This window comes from Mizuhopecten yessoensis, unplaced genomic scaffold, assembly GCF_002113885.1.
Source record: "Mizuhopecten yessoensis strain PY_sf001 unplaced genomic scaffold, ASM211388v2 scaffold7551, whole genome shotgun sequence".
NCBI classification, from domain to species: domain Eukaryota; kingdom Metazoa; phylum Mollusca; class Bivalvia; order Pectinida; family Pectinidae; genus Mizuhopecten; species Mizuhopecten yessoensis.
In genome coordinates, this window is record NW_018407104.1 from 842101 (window position 1) to 848260 (window position 6160).

The following is a 6160-nucleotide window of genomic DNA, read 5'->3' on the forward strand; positions in this document are numbered from 1 at the left end:
CAATATCAAGCTCTCAAGTTCAAGATGGCTGTCTGTCGGTCTCAAAAGTAAATATGCACAACTATTGAGCATGATTAACATGTTAAACTTTAGGAAGATCCTTCAGTTCCGTACGTTCTGCGATATAAAAACAAGAATGTTTAAGGGCGGACGGAATGACGGACCACGGATGAAGGATGCTTTGAATAGATCTCCATCTGAGGATGGTCAGCTAAAACATCATAATATAAAAGGGACAGGTGGTATGCATGGTTTTGTCATGCTGTATAATATACATGCAAAGAGACAAGTGTATCACAAGACAACGATAAGATGCTTCTTGAAATTTTTATTCATGCCTCCTCTAAACATGTAAAAAGGGGGTTTAGTGTCCAATGTTTGAATTGCAACCTATTGTTTTTTTTCGCAAACGACATTATGACGGTGAGGAACGACTTCGACGACTTCAACAACGATGATGATGATGATGATGATGATGATGATGATAATGATGATGATAATGATGATGATAATGATGATGATGATGGTGATGATGACGATGACGATGACGACGATGAAAATAACGAATACGATGCCACCTAAATGAGTTGATATCCTTGCCTGGATCTAATTGTTCTGAGACATGCGCTTCTTGGTTAGCATCTGACAATGCGGCGAATTCCTTGCCCGATAAAGGTTGTTCAGAAAGATTTGATTCTGAATCCATCTGCGATTCCTGGTTTTCCTCATCAGGTGTATTATCTTGGGCAAAACTGACCAAAACACAGGCGGCGAATAAAGCGAGAAGGATATAGGATTTCATATTCCTGTTTGACTGTCTGCAATGAAACAAAAAACATGTTTTCAGACAATTTGAAATGGAACATAATCAAAATGGAATAACTTCTTAATATATTGTGAACTTTTTACAATAGGTGTGTTGTCTTTGAATGTTTATTCGTACGTTACTACAATATCCGGATATGAATTAGTATATGCTTCAAGTGGCACCAGAGGCCTCAAATGTAAATTTGCGTGGAAAACAGACTCACAAAGGGAACAACATAACTGTAGAAAGCAGAAATAAATATTCAACGATACTATAAAATCACTTTATATATAGGTATTTCATTGTTTTGCCAACTGCTCTTGATTTGGATACCAGGTCATATCGGAATAAACATAAATGAAAAGGTAGATAAAGCAGCCCTTAATCTACCACCAAAGGATAATAAACTGCCTTTTTCTGATTTTAAACCTCCTATAACAAATTTTATTAAAACGAATTGGCAAAATGTATGGTCTGAAGAATTAAACCGCAAGTTATTTGCAATTCAACATAATGTGGGTTCATGTGCAAGTAGAGCAGACCTAAGCGAGGACATTACCTACATCACACATGGCTACATTTTGCGTAAAAAACAGCCTTATTGTTATGCATGCGATCAATCATTTACAGTCAAACACTTTATGATTAAATGCGCTGATTTCAAACAAATACGTGACAGATTTTATGATGTACCGTTAATGAAAAGATTATTCGATACAGTTTCTGTGCAATTAATATATGACTATTTTACACTCTTTTGATCTTTACAATAAAATCTGATATATTGTGCAGCAAATTTGTTCGATATTGATGTATATCCCTAGTACTTTAACTATTTTAAGCTATTAAGTTTTGGTTTGATGTGTTTATTTTCGTGAACGTCTCTTTTTACAGAATTGTTGGCACTAAACAAAACAAAAACAAACAAAACAAAACCTATATAATAAAGACATAATTTGATAATGTCATGCGCCTTGTTTACTAAATAGCTGTAGAGTCTCTCATTAGTTTGATATGCATAAAGTGCCGCGGTGGCCAAGTGGTTAAGGCGTCTGACATTTTGCTACCACTAGCCCTCCACCACTGGGTCGCGTACAGGTACTGGCCGAAGATAGGTGGGTTTTTTTCCGGGAACTCCGGCTTTTCTCCACCGCCAAAACCTGACACGTCCTCAAATGACCATAGCTGTTAAAGGGACGTAAAAAACAAGCATACCAAACCAAATTGATTAGGCTTAACGTCCTATTAACAGATAATGCCATCTAAGGACCGAACACTCAATACTGAGGGTAAAATTAAGGTATTACCAAGGAAGACACTAGTTAACAGACACATTTTTAGGAAGTACAAAGAAAATATCAAAGTTCCATAGTTGCAATAGGAGCAGAAAACCAATTGTTGTTTCGTAAGCACATGACACGGGAGAAAGCCCCCAAATATACAGGGAGCACAAGTTGTCGCTTTTTAGGACATGAAGTTGGATATGGCAGTCCTATATTCGTCTTTACAGGTAGAGGATAGGCACTTTGGAATAGCATAACAGCACCATTGCATTGTAGCCCAATTAATAGACAATTGCATTTGTACAGACATATTTTATACCTACGCATCTATCAACCATTACTTGATTTGTGTATATTTGTCATTCCGATCAGAGATAATATGTACATGCTTGCATTCACCCATCGGGCTGCTGAAAATATTTCATTAAAAAATGAATTAATATTACTCGCCTTGACAAGATAGATATTGAATTCTGAACGACCCATCAACACAGAACCGGTCATTTGGGTAAATGAAAGGTAAATAATTATATGTAAGGAAATGACATCAAACGAACGAAAAGGAAAAAGATAAACGTTTATTATAAAAAAAAGGTTAACACGAACACTCAAAGGTCAACAAGGGTCCCGCCAAATATATTCACCATACTGGCTTTTGAGAAGCCACAATAATAAATTTGAAGTAAAGGTAATAAAGCGCAATGATTGTTTACGTGTCTGACAAATACAGGTTACCATCAAGTATGAACAATACCAGACAAGAAGAACGAAACTTTTGATCCCATATTTCTCAGCGAATCGGCAACCATGGCAGTCATCTTGTTTAATTGGATCGGTTGAAAACGTTTTCTTTCACAATGTTCTCTATCCACTTATTATGACCAACATAAAATCAACAAAACAAAAATAATAGCCATATATGTGTCAGCCAATCAAAAGCAATGTATGGTGACTACATGTTACCTAGGGGTGGCAGAAATTTTGCAATGTTGAAGTAGGTGATCTATTAAAACATCGTTTACCGTTAAACTCAAGCGAGAAAATAAGGTAAATTATGCAAGTGCGTCCATTGACAACTCAGCATCCGCATTGACAAAATTCGTCTATTATGTAAACCAGATAAGAGACTGGGGTCAGTAGTAAACCAGGCAAGTTCAATCTAATTCTGATAATTTTATCACAAGGTACGAATTGCATGGAAACCTATCAGCGAATCAGAACTCAGTAGCCTCAACAAATATGTTCAGAATTTGTTGAGCATTCAGCCATTGTGAGACGTAACATCCCCACACGCTTGATCAAAACTCGCACATTTTGTTTAAAGATATCTGATGGAAGTTACCAACCTATCAGATCGCAGCACCCTGCGTATATCCCCGCAACGAAGTTTGCCAGCTTGTACGTCTGTCCGTAGACAAAGTTTGTTCGGCTATGCATTCGCCTATCTTTTTTTAATAGATTTATTCACATAAACCAACATTAGGTTGAATTGCAAATAACTTGCCGTTTAATTCCTCAGACCATACATTTTGCCAATTCGTTTTAATAAAATTTGTTATAGGAGGTTTAAAATCAGAAAAAGGCAGGTTTCGGACTTTTTTAAGGGAGTATGCCCATTTACATAAAAAATGCCTTATCCTTACGATTTTAACACACAAAATATGCCATACAATTTTGGCTATTTACTGTCTTTATTGTCTTATTTCTGCCCATCCCGGAAAATCCTGCCCGTTTCCGCATCGTTTTATTATAATATCCCGATCGCAGTCTTCTCTGTGTTTTGAATTAGTCTAGAAACTGAGGCGTATATATGACTGCGATCGCACTTCTTTCTTTAGCAAGACAATGTCGGAAAAATGTGCTCATAAATTTAAACCAGAGTACAGAGAAAGACATTTGCGTGGTCATTTTACAATTTACGTGTCTGTGGGGGTATATTTGTCACCCCATTGGTCACAGCTCTAGCTTAATATGTGTAAATGGTTTGCCAGACATTTAACCTTCGCAAAGCTTTGGTAAATAATATATCAGGAAAATATTTTCATTATGAAATCATTCCCTCATAGGACATTGCAAAGAAAGCAATCTGCCAATCCGAATAAAATAATTTATGAATACTAACTGAATCTCGTAAACATACAATCTGAGACTTAGTTATACCAAAGACAAGGTTGATAAAAAAGGCGCGGAATAAGCCGAGCATCAATCCCTCTCGAGAATATTGGCATTCTAAGCAACTTTGAAAAACACTTGATGGCCATTCGACAGTAATATAAGTCCTAAACATACATTCCATACAAATTAAGAACGTATAGATTTTGATCGTTTGTCACGTTTTCGGTTTTAGGAACATATCGTTAATGTTTGAAATTGAAATATCCAGTCATTATTGTAAAATATGTTTCTATTCTTCAAAGAGTGAATGATGATACCCATTCGCAGATATATAATTAGTTTAACTCACCTCGTTAGGCAGCTGCTAATGTGATTCGTTGAATATAACAACTTCTGAATGCAGCGCTAAGCTTTTTATAGATGACAGAAACACGAAAATTATGTGTTTAAATGCTATTGGTCAACAGCATATCAATAATGCTTATTGACACGTAGGCATTGTTACACCATCTGTTAATCATATAAACAGACACATGTCTCCTTTTTCAATTTAATAGACAGTTTCTATCAACTTTAAATGTTATAAAGTGTGCAAAGTTATATAAATGAAACAGCTGTATTCAAGTGCAGAAGTACATATATGTTAATGATGTAATTAAAGGAAATTCATTGTAACAATATAAAGGAGAAAAATATCTATACAAACTGGTGAGAAATGCAAGCTTACTGGGTATCGGTAGCTTCTGATGCAATGTTATAATAATGATAAGAAGTATGCTTCCGTTGTGAGTACATTACTGTCTAATGCAACAAAATATTGAACAATATATATATCAGTCCCTAATTTTTGGGACGTATTGAATTACTGCGTTTCTTCTTCCACCGTAATTTGTTTTTAACGTCCAGGTAACTAAGGCCATTTAAGGGTGTGTCTTCATGTGTGTACTGTATGAGTGTTTTTGCCCCCTTGCAATAGCGTGGATCTGTATGACAAGTGCTACCTTACTGAAACGTGCCGAGGGCACCCAGCACATGCATTATTCCTTCTGGTCAAATGATACTGGGAACGGGTAATCCAGGTGTTAAGACCAGCAGTCTTATGTAAGTATAATGAATTGTTTTTGAAGTCTTCCTTTTTATTGTGCTTTTTTTTAACCATCATGCATTTTTGCCCATTGTCATATTTTTTTTCCTTGCTCGACAGTTAGGCATATGTAAAACTTGCAACGAACACACAACTTCATATCGAAATCAAACGTTATTACTTAAAGCGTATTTCATGGCGATCATCGCTCAATTTATACTGTATATTTCCATACTCATCGTCTTGTCACTATAGTGCTGTGGCGATATAGAAACTAACCCCGGCCCCTTTCATCCTTCTGATAGCTCCTCGTCAATCTCCTCTGACGAACCTGTATATTTTACACATAATAATAATTGCTTATCATTCGTCCACCTGAACGTACAAAGCTTGCGTCCAAAACTAGATGTTCCATACACCGAACTTTATGGGCATAGTATTTTAGCATTTACCGAAACTTGGCTTTCTGACTCTGGTATTGATTCGTCCTTGGATATTTCTGGTTTTCACAGTCCTTTTTGTTACTGTCGTAATGACGCCGTTGGTGGGGGTGTTGCTGTTTATGTAGCAGCCAATCTTTTTGTCAAAAGAAGGTCCGATATTGAAGTTGACGATGTCGAATGTGTTTGGGTTGAAATAGCATCCAAAGGTCAAACATTTCTATTTGGTAGTTTCTATAGACCCCCAAATTCTAACATTACTGTATGGACCAAATTTGAGGAATCCATTGGTAGGGCAATTAACTCTAGTATTGGAAATGTTCTTATAACTGGTGATTTTAACGTAAATTTATTGCAACGCAGTCACAATTTTAACTATTTTGATAACATAATGTACACTTACGGACTTACGCAGTTAATTACTGAATGT

General features: G+C 36.1%; 1 long non-coding RNA gene across 1 annotated transcript; it reads right to left on the reverse strand.

Moving 5' to 3' along the window:
• Positions 1-310: 310 nt before the first annotated feature.
• Positions 311-4637, reverse strand: LOC110453972. The gene is made up of 2 exons (XR_002463325.1): positions 4556-4637; positions 311-818 (listed from the first exon to the last, which is right to left on the reverse strand). It is a non-coding gene; the product is annotated as an uncharacterized LOC110453972 (long non-coding RNA).
• Positions 4638-6160: the final 1523 nt, after the last annotated feature.